Source organism: Callithrix jacchus, chromosome 4 (genome assembly GCF_049354715.1).
Source record: "Callithrix jacchus isolate 240 chromosome 4, calJac240_pri, whole genome shotgun sequence".
Lineage (NCBI taxonomy): Eukaryota > Metazoa > Chordata > Mammalia > Primates > Cebidae > Callithrix > Callithrix jacchus.
This window is the reverse complement of record NC_133505.1, coordinates 171,852,459-171,864,307: the sequence shown is the minus strand read 5'-3', so window position 1 is coordinate 171,864,307 and position 11,849 is coordinate 171,852,459.

Below are 11,849 nucleotides of genomic sequence, written 5' to 3'. Positions count from 1 at the left end.
TACTAGTTCTTAACATATGTTTTACTTTCATTTCATAATGTTCCACTGTGGAAAATATTTTTGATTATTTGCTACTCAAGAATTCAGCATGGCTTGAACACAGCTTAAATTTGTTTGTCAACACAAGTTTATATATATATGCATTTAATACAATTTGATAGTTATTTAATTAATTTTAATTAATAGTCTTTGCTGATTGGAAACGACACAGGCTCCACAAACATTACACTAGCACTGCACTTTGTACCGTATATGTCTTGGCTGATCGTGATCCTGATGACGACATGGTGACTTGGGATTATTTATCCCCACTTTGCCTAGATCTAATCTAAACATTGCCTATATGGGGCGATTTTTTTTTTTTTTTTTTTTTTTTTTTTGAGACAGTCTCACTCTGTCTCCCAGGCTGGAGTGCAGTGGCACAATCTCGACTCATTGCAACCTCTGCCTCCTGGGTTCAAGTGATTCTCCTGCCTCAGCCTCCTGAGTAGCTGAGATCACAGGTGTGTGCCACTGCACCTCGCTAATTTTTGTACTTTTAGTAGAGACAGGGTTTCACCATGTTGGCCAGTCTGGTCTCGAACGCCTGACCTCAAGTGGTCCTCCCACCTCAGCCTCCCAAAGTGCTGGGATTACAGGGGTGAGCCATCATGCCTGGCCTATAGGGTGATTTTGAAGATCAAATGTAAGTGGTAAAGTACACATAGGAGGGATTGGATCCTAATTTGCAGTAGTAAAGTTTGAGGTGAGAGAGACAGAGAAAGAGAAAGAGAGAAAGAGAGAGAGAGAGATTATCTTTCTACAGATCAGGAGGTCACTGTCAGGGAGGTGTGCTCCTCAGATTCTCTTTACGGTCTGTTCGTTCTTCCTGAGGCATGACTCACTCTGCTTTTAGACATAAAATTGTAGCAGCTACTTAAAATGTTTCCCATATATAGAAATCAACGGGGCTTTATTAGCATACATTGAGTTCTCTGTGTTCCAGTTGCTTTCTATTGGTTATTCATGTCCACTTGGTACCATCTCTCTCATTATACAGGGGAGAGAACTGAAATACGAAGGGCTGAATCGATTTGTTTCAACCACTTCATAAACCAGGGAGCTGTGGTGAGGGTGATGGGGCTGGAACTTACTTTTTGTTGATTGGCTATTATTCTGGCTAAAGTCACAAAAGCACAGTTTTCCAAGAGACCTGAGGAAGGTTACAGAAAAGCTTTCTTAAGATCAAAGTCTTGGGGCAGGTGCTTTGATATGGGCATTCTTGGAACTCATAAATATTTACACTGAAAACAGATGAGTAATCCTACCATCCATTCACTTATCTATATACATTCATTATATCAACATTCAAGTATATTTCAGTTGCCAGTCATTGGAAGCATAAAAATTAGGAAGACATGGTTCCAATCCTTGGGGAGCTTAGAGTTTGTTGTACAGACCCGTGAGAATAACAACAGCAAAAAAAAGGAAGTGATGAAGCCAAATGCATGAAGAATGCAGATAGGAATAGTAGATAAGAGTTCTCTACTCTACAGCTGGAAGAAGTGTGAATTGATAAAAAACATCAAGGAAAGTAATTTGAGAACCAGCTGTGTGGATCACTGAGCATGAGTGTGTGTTCCCAATATAGCCCAGCCCTTCTTGCACTTAAGCAGGATGATGTAGCTGGTTTGGGTTAATATAGGTTCATTGTGATAATGCATTACAAGAAAGAGGGTGAACTTATACAGACAGATCAGCTTATTTGTAAAAGGAGATAAAAAACACAACCAGAAATTTGAATCTCTCAGTGTGGAAAAAAAAAAAAAATTTAGCCCACAGATTTAAAGGTTGAGATTTTTAAACACCTGTATTCTGATTAAATGACTGAAAGAATAGATTACAGGTGGGGCCTTTTCACCAGAGCTCTGCAGCCTAGGGAGGGTATCTTTGACCCAAGAGTGAGAGATGAGAAATGGGAACGGAAAGCAAAGAAAGGGAGCTGAGAGCTTCGCTAAGTGAGCTGTGGACACATGGAACTGACTGCGAGCAAATGGACTGGAAGTCTACGGAGTTTTTGATGGAGTTCTACTGCCGAGGAAATCAAGGTAAGAAAAGCCCATTACTGTCCTTAGCCTAAAACAATCCTTGGTCCCCGGCCTTCCATGTGGATGAGGAGGAAGGAAGTTGAGGAACCTGTATGTCTCCCGGGTGGAGTGGGGTGTGTTCCCCAAGGCCCATTTCACTTTCAGACATATTCCAGGTGGGGACAGGAGAAGCCCAGCCCAGAGACTTGGACAATGGAGACGGTGCTTCATCCAGAGTCACATCAGGGCTTAACCAAGGAGCACCGACTGCTTGTTGGTAGGGGACCCCAAAAGTGTTTTCTCTGCAGGGCTTTAGAAATTTTACAGACCAAGAACTACTGTGTGGTGGTGATGGGGATGGTGGTGGTGGAGACAGAGGTTATGGTGATGGTGGTGGTGTGTGTTTCTGGGTGTGGTATGTGTTTCTGGGTGTGGTATGTGTGTCTTACGGTGCTGGTTGAGATTACAAGTAAGGAGAGCAGGAGTTGAAGGTGGAGATATCAGGTGGAGGAGAGGAGTTAGTGGTAGTGATTGTAAGTGGAGAGGAGCAGATGTGAAAGGTAAAGATAGAAGCTGGAAGGGGTCCAGGCCGAGGTGGCTCACGCCTGTAATCCCAGCACTTTGAGAGGCTGAGGTGAGCGGATCACTTGAGGTAAGGAGTTTGAGACCAGCCTGGCCAACATGGTGAAACCCTGTCTCTACTAAAAATACAAAAATCAGCAAGGCATGGTGGCAGTTGCCTGTAATTGCAGCTACTCAGGAGGCTGAGGCAGGAGAATTGCTTGAACGTGAGAGGCAGTGGTTCCAGTGAGCCAAGATTGTACCATTACACTTCAGCCTGGATGACAGAGTGAAACTCTGTCAAAAAAAAAAAGAGAGAGGCTGGAAGGCAGAAGTTGTTGGATGAGACAGAGATAGTAGTTGGGGAGTAGGAGTTGAAAGTGGAGAAGGAGTGGAAGGCAGAGAGAACACTGTAAATGTACTACCAGGGAAATAATCCATAACTCACTTAAAAATAACATAATAAGGCCGGGCGCGGTGGCTCACGCCTGTAATCTCAGCACTTTGGGAGGCCGAGGCGGGTGGATCATGAGGTCAAGAGATTGAGACCATCCTGGTCAACAAGGTGAAACCCCGTCTCTACTAAAAATACAAAAAATTAGCTGGGCACAGTGGCGCATGCCTGTAATCCCAGCTACTCGGGAGGCTGAGGCAGGAGAATTGCCTGAACCCAGGAGGTGGAGGTTGCGGTGAGCTGAGATTGTGCCATTGCACTCCAGCCTGGGTAACAAAAGTGAAACTCCGTCTCAAAAAAAAACAAAACAAAACCATAATAGTAATGTTAATACTGGCAGTTTGGTGTTGATCTCTTTGAAGCTCATACTTTAAAATAACATTTTGTCTGTTTTATGTATGCTATGAGACTCAGCATCTAATGCCATTTATATTCTCCTGAAAGGATCAGTTTGTTAAACCCACAGATGAACTTCTTTCAAACTATTAAAAGTGTTTCAGTGTCATCGAAATGGAAATACTATGTTCAATTTATTTAAATTTTTCTTCAAAACTGAGCATCTTAAAATATGTTAGCTATTTTTTTCTTTCTTCATTGAATTTTCTGGCACATAGCAGATACAGTACTAAATCACTATTTTTAATTGACTGCCCATATGTGTCATGCCCATTTGTTTTATGGGTTTTTTATTTTAATTCTATGCAGCTTGGGATATTTACATTGTGTAGAATTCAGCAAATACAAATAATTAAATTCGATGTGGAATAAGAGCAATTTAGACAATTGGATTGAAGTTTCTTAAGCAATCATAAATCTGCTTACCTGTGAGTAATAAATCAGATGCGCAGTATGAGTTGCTATTTTATTTCTTAAATTAAAACAGCAAGAAAGAAGAAATTTTTTCTGTTTCTGATTTTAAAAGAAAGCTAAAATTTTTTTCTAAGGTTCATGCTTCATGCCTTCTCAGTGGTGCCATGATGTATTTATGGATATGAGGATTTTTTTCTAAGGTTCATGCTTCATGCCTTCTCAGTGGTGCCATGATGTATTTATGGATATGAGGATTTTTTTCTAAGGTTCATGCTTCATGCCTTCTCAGTGGTGCCATGATGTATTTATGGATATGAGGATTTTTTTCTAAGGTTCATGCTTCATGCTTCTCAGTGGTGCCATGATGTATTTATGGATATGAGGATTTTCACTCTGGTAGATCAGGCTAGTTACCCAGCTTAGCTGGCTGGAGTACAACCAATGATGTCTGTGATTGTGGCCAGCCAGCTGGTGAGTGGGTGTCAGATTCATCAGGAGGAACAGGAGAGTAATATGTTCCTAGGTCTCAGAACTATTGAACCTCTTGAAATCATCTGACTGACCCTTATCTCTGAAGAATCAGGTCGTCATTTTACAGAGGAGAACATTTTGGCCCATCCATGGATGGCTGAAGGCCCAGGAATCAGTGGTGGCCCAGCAAGGTGGACCCAAGTCCTTACTACTACTGGACACAAATCACATGTGTTCCCTGTGAGGGTCATGGGTGAAGGGGGTCATGGACAAAAGATGTCAGCAGAGGCCAGTGATGCAACTTGTCCTTCACTGTAGGGACACCTCCATGGCCCCGCCTCAACTGTGCAGCCTCACTCTCCCACCCTGACCTTGATTCTTACTTTGTGGAAGGCAAGTACTGAGGCCATCTGAGAGGAGTGTTCCTCCTCATGTGCCTTCTCTTCCACTCTCAATAATCTATCCCCATATTCACATGGGCCTCCTGCCTTCCACCTTCCACGTAACATGATCATAATCGCTCAGTGCCACGCTCACTGCTCTAAAGACACCGACAAGGTGTTGTTGTTATTCCAATTCCACACAAGGAAACTGAGGCCTATGGAGGTGAAGAAATTGCCTCAGGTCTTGGAACTTGGAGAGGCTGAGCCAGGTGCTCTGGTTACATGCAGCTGCCCTTAAGGACGTTCTGTGTGGCCTCTGGAGCCCTGAGCCTCCTACCAAGGCAAATCTCTTCCCTGCATTGTTTACATTGAGGTTCACTCTTGAGGTTGTATATTCTGTGGGTCTGAACAAATGTGTAATGTTATGCATCCATCATGTTAGCCTCACATGAGAGTTTCGTTGGCCTAGAAATCCTCTGTGCTGCACCTACTCACCCCTTCCTTTCCGGTAACCCCCAAAAACTACTGCTCTTTTTGCTGCTTCACCTCTTCCAGAATGTCATAGTGGCAATCATACAACATGTGGCCTTTCCAGATTGTTTTTTTTTCACTTAATAATATGCAGTTACTTTTCCTCCATGTCTTTTTATAGCATAGTAGCTCATTTGTTTTTATCACAGAATAATATTTCATGGTGGCGATTCATTCTGGATTGCCACAGTTAATTTATCTATCCATCTATATACTGAAAGACATCTTGGTTGCTTCCAAGGTTTGACAATAATGAATAAAGTTTATGTAAACATTTTATGCAGCTTTTTGTGAGAACACAAGCTTTTAATTCCTTTGGGTGGGTAAATGCCAAGACCTATGATTGCTGGATCATATGGTAGGAGTGTGTTTGTAAGAAAATGCCAGTCTTCCAAAGTGGCAGTGCCATTTCCCACTACTATTAGCCGTGAATGAGTGTTCCTGTGGCCTCATTTCCTTATCAGCATTTGATGTTGTCTGTTTTTTTTTGTTTGTTTGTTTTTGTTGTTTTGTTATTTTTTACATTTTGGCCATTCTAATAGGTACATAGTGGTATTTCATTGTTCTTTTAATTTGCAATTTTGTAAGAACATATAATGTTGAGCATCATTTCCTATGCTTATTTGCCATCTGTGTCTTCTTTGGCGAGACATCTGTTCAGACAATTGACCATTTTAAAATTGGGTTGTTCGTTTCCTTATTGTTAAATTTTAAGAGTTCTTTGAATAATTTGCATTACAGTCACTTATCAGATTATCTTTTGCCAATATTTTCTCTGAGTCTGTGGCTTCGCTCCTCATTCTCTTAACAGTTCTTCCCTTGTAACATAAAATTAAGCCATTTGAAAATCTTTGACTGAGCAAATAACACAATTTCCATTTATTTCCACACTGCTCTAGTTTAGAAATAAGGAAGTTGTGTTTTCCAGGTAAAACTTCAGAATATATACATTGTTTTCTGAGAGCACGTAGTTTAACACTGTAAAAGTAACAACAACTCCTCTGAGACATTTTGGAAAATACTCAATGTCCATAGTTCTGCATACCCAGAAGTTGTCTGTATTCATATTTTGGCATGTTTACTTATTTCTGCCAGGTTTTTCTTTCTAGTATGTCAGTACATTATTTTATAAACATAAGATATCTGGCCGTACTGTTTAGTATGTTCCCATGTCAACTTTTATCAATAAGAAGCAATTGCTTAGACTCTTAGATATTCCTTTCATCAGAATGAAAATATAGCTATTTATACCATCACATATGTATTTATTCTAGAATATATGCATACAGTTTATATATAATGCATATGTTATATATATGTGTGTGTGTTTACAGAAAAATGTGTTTGAGCAGACCACATTTTAAACTTCTTTTTCAATTCTATACATTTGCGGATTCTAAATCAAAGCCTTAATATTCCAGATTAAGAACAGAATAGCAATTAGATCAAAGGATTTGTCCAAGGTTCCACAGCAAGTCAAGGGAATAATTAGAAATGAAAATTAAGATCTAATATTTCAGATCATTTGTTTAGCACGTTTCCTATCTCTAAGAAGAAGTAGCATCCAATATTAACTCAATTTCCTCCCTCCCTCCCTTCCTTTTTTCTTCCTTCTTTACTTCCTTCCTTTCTTCCTTCCTTTTTTATCCTCCCTCCCCTCCTCCCTCCTTCTCTCCGTCTGTCTTTCCCTTCCTCCCTTCCTGTTTTTATCCTCCCTCCCCTCCTCCCTCCTTCTCTCCCTCTGTCTTTCCCTTCCTCCCTTCCTTCCTTTTCTCCTTCTCCTTCTCTAGACAGGGTCTCACTCCATTGCCCAGGCTAGAGCACACCGACACCATCATAGTTCACTGCAGCCTCAAACTCCTGTGCTCAAGTGATTCTCCTCCCTCAATAAGTCCTCCTCTTTTAGAGCATCTACTAGGATGTGTGCATAGATAGATACAGGGAAACCTTGACCCAAATTCTGTAAGTCTCTCTCCTGTCACTGTGTTGTAGGAAACAGAAAGAGAACAAAAAAGGCCAGTCATGGTGGCTCACTCCAGTAATCCCAACACTTTGGGAGCCCAAGGTGGCCAGATCACCCGTGATCAGGAGTTTGAGACCAGACTGGCCAATTGGTGAAACCCCTTCTCTAAAAAATTAGCCAGGTGTGGTGGCTCATGCCTGTAATCCCAGCTACTCGGGATGCTGAGGCAGGAAAATTGCTTAAACTCAGGAGGTGGAGGTTGCAGTGAGCCGAGATCGTGCCATTGTACTTCAGCCTGGACAACTGAGCAAGACTCCATCTGAAAAAATAAATAAATAAAAAAGAACAAAAGAAATAAGCAGTTGGAGTTTTGGAGTTTAGAAAATGTCTCCATCTAAAAAAAAAAATAACAAAAGAAATAAGCAGTTGGAATTTAGAAATATTCTAGAGATTAAAAAAAAAATACTATCGGGGGGTTTCCAAGATGGCCAAATAGAGGCAGCTCCAGAATGCAGTTCCCAGCAAGAGAGACGCAGAAGCTGAGTGGTCTCCACAGTTCCAAATGAGGTACCAGGTTCATTTTGTGGGTCTGGAAGGACAGTGGGTATAAACAAAAGAGGGCAAGTTGAGGCAGGGCAGGGCACTGCCCCACCAAGGAGGTGTGTGCAACTGATCAGATGATTGGGGGCTCCCCCCCTCCAGAACTTCGGGTTCAGATACTGCACTTCACCCAAGCCCTCCACAACCCACAGAACAAGGAGATCTTTGCCAGGCTGAAAAGCCCCTTTGAGCTGCCTGAACATGGCTGAGCAGCAACTCCAGTGGTGCCAGGGTTGTTGGCACAGATCTAGTTGGAAACACTCGCTGACACCAAGAAGGCCCTCACAAAGGAGCTACCTGCCGCCCAGAAAGATAGAGGACTGAAAGCAGGGAATCAGGCAATAGGGCTGTAAGGATCCCTCCCCAACAAAGCCCAGCAGGCTGCTGAAGCCCTCTCACTTGAGAGTATCACAGCCAACACATCAGTTAGAGCGCAACCAGGAATGATCCAGCTCGGTGTGGGGAAGAGCAGCCACCATTGCAGAGGCAGGCCTAATCTTCTTGAGTAAACAAAAGAAGCAGGAAATCTACACAGCAGCTCTACTGAATCCAGGGCAGCCCAACAGCGCCTCTGCAGGCAAACAAAGGAAAGCCGCCTCCCCAAGCAGCTACCTGTAATCAAAGCCAGATAAATCCAAGAAAAAAAAAAGAAAGCAGCCCAAAAAGGATGAAACCAGCAAAGACGGGAATGCCTCACCCCCACCAAGGGAACACAATTCCTCACCAGCAAGGGAACAAAACAGGATGGAGAGTGAATGTGATGAATTAACAGAAGCAGGCTTCAGATGGTGGGTAAGAACAAACTTCTTTGAGCTAAAGGAACATGTTCTAACCCAATGAAAAGAAACTGAAAACCTTGAAAAAAGATTGGACAAGATGCTAACTAGAATAATAAGCTTAGAGAAGAACATAAATAACTTGATGGAGGTGAAAAACACAGCACAAGAACTTCACGAAGCATACACAAGTATCAATAGCCAAATTGACCTAGCAGAAGAAAGGATAACGGAGATTGAAGGTCAACTCAATGAAATAAAATGAGAAGGCAAGAAAAGAGAAAAAAGAGTGAAAAGAAATGAACAAATTATCCAAGAACTATAGGATTATGTGCAAAGACCTAATCTATGCTTGATCAGTGTACTGAAGATGACACCTAGATGAATCTAAGCTGGAAAACACTCTTCAGCATATTATCCAGCGGAACTTCCCCAACCTAGCAAGGCAGGCCAACATTCAAATACAGGATATACAGAGAACACCACAAAAATACTCCTCAAGAAGAGCATCCTCAAGGCACATAGTTGTCAGATTCACAAGGTTGCAATAAAGGAATAAATGCTAAGGGCAGCCAGAGAGAAAGGTGAGGTCACCCACAAAGAGAAGCCCATCAGACTCACAGTGGCTCTCTTGGCAGAAACCCTACAGGCCAGAAGAGAATGGGGGCCAATATTCAACAATCTTAAAGAGAAGAACTTTCAACCCAGAATTTCATATTCAGACAAACTAAGCTTCATAAGTGAAGGAGAAATAAAATCCTTTATAGACAAGCAATTGTTGAGAGATTTTGTCGCCACCAGACCTGCCTTACTAAAGCTCCTGAGGGAAGCACTAAACATGGAAAGTAACAACCAGTACCACCACTGCAAAAAAGAACCAAATGACAAAGATGAATGACACAATGAAGAAACTGTGTGAATCAAAGGGCATAACATCCAACCAGTAACAAAACGGCAGGATCAAATTCACACATAACAATATTAACATTAAATGCAAATGGACTGAACGCCCCAATCAGAAGACACAGACTGGCAAACTGGATAAAAAGTCAAGAATCATTCAGGAAACCCATCTCATGTGCAAAGACACAAATAGATCAAAATACAGGGATGGAAGATTTAGCAGGCAAACAGAGAGAGAGAGAAAAAAAAAAGCAGGGGTTGCAATCCTAGTCTCTGATAAAACAAACTTTAAACCAACACAGATCAAAAGAGACAAAGAAGGGCATTACATAATTGTAAATGGATCAATACAACAAGAAGAGCTAACTATCCTAAATATATGCAACCAATACAGGAGCACCCAGATACATAAAGCAAGTTCTTAAAGATCTACAAAGAGACTTAGATTTCCACACAATAATAGTGGCAGACTTTAACACTCCACTGTCAATATTAGACAGATCCATGAGAAAGAAAATCGATAAGGATATCCAGGACTTGAATGCAGATCTGGACCAAGCGAACCTAATAGACATCTACAGAACTCACCACCCCAAATCCACAGAATATACATTCTTCTCAGCACCCACATCATACTTAATCTAAAATTGACCATAAAATTGGAAGTAAATCACTTCTCAGCAAATTCAAAAGAATGGAAATCCTAATAAATAGTCTCTTAGACCACAGCACAATCAAATTAGAACTCAGGATTAAGAAATTAACTCAAAACCATACAACTTCATGGAAATTGAACAACTGGCTCCTGAATATTGACTGGATAAATAATGAAATGAAGGCAGAAATAAAGATGTTCTTTGAAATGAATAAGAATGAAGACACAATGTACCAGAATTTCTGGGACACATTTAAAGCAGTGACTAGGGGGAAATCTATAGCAATAAATGCCCACATGAGAAACAAGGAAACATCTAAAATCAACACCCTATCATGAAAATTGAAAAAGCGAGAGGACCAAGATAAAAAAAAACTCAAAAGCTAGCAGAAGACAAAAAATAACTAAGATCAGAGCAGAACTGAAGGAGATACAGACACAAAAGACCCTTCAAAACATCAATAAATCCAGGAGCTGGTTTTTTTAAAAGATCAACAAAATAGACAGACTATATTGTCTAGCCAGACCAATAAAAAAGAAAAGAGAGAAGAACCAAATAGAGGCAATAAAAAACAATAAAGGGGATATCACCACTGATTCCACAGAAATACAAACTACCATCAGAGATTCTACCCTATGCACACAAACCAGTAAATCTGGAAGAAATAGATAAATTCCTGGACACTTGCACTCTCCCAGGAGTAAACCAGGAAGAAGTTGAAACCCTGAATAGACCAATAATAATAAGGACTGAAGTTGAGGCAGCAATTAATAGCCTACGAACCAAAAATAGTCCAGGTCCACATACATTTACAGCCGAATTCTACCAGATGTACAAACAGGAGCTGGTACCATTTCTTCTGAAACTATTCCAAACAATACAAAAGAAGAAATCATTCCTAACTCATTTTATGAGAGCAACATTATCCTGATAACAAAACCTGGCAGAGACACAACTAAAAAAGAAAACTTCAGGCCAATTTCCATGATGAACATTGATGGAAAAATCTTCAATAAAATATTGGCAAACTGAATGCAACAGCACATAAAAAAGCTTATTCATCATGATCAAGTAGGCTTCATTCCGAAGATGCAAGACTGGTTCAAAATATGCAAGTCTATAAATGTAATCCATCACATAAACAGAACCAAAGACAAAAAACACATGATTATCTCAATAGATGCAGAGAAGGCCTTTGATGAAATTCAACAGCCCTTTATGCTAAAAACCCTCAATAAACTAGGTATCGATGGAACATATCACAAAATAATAAAAGCTATTTATGACAAACCCACAGCCAATATTATAGTAAATGGGCAAAAACTGGAAGCATTCCCTCTCAAATCTGGCACTAGACGAGGATGCTTGCTCTCATCACTCCTATTCAAGATAGTATTAGAAGTTCTAGCCAGAGCAATCAAGCAAGAAAAAGAAAAAAAGGGGGTTGAATTAGGAAAGGAGGAAGTCAAATTGTCTCTATTTGCAGAAGACATGATTGTATATTTAGAAGATCCCATTGTTTCAGCCCCAAATCTCCTGAAACTGATAAACAATGTCAGCAAAGTCTCAGGATACAAAATCAATGTGCAGAAATCACAATCATTCCTATACACCAATAACAGACAGACAGAGATCCAAATCAAGAGTGAACTGCCATTCACAATTGCTACAAAGA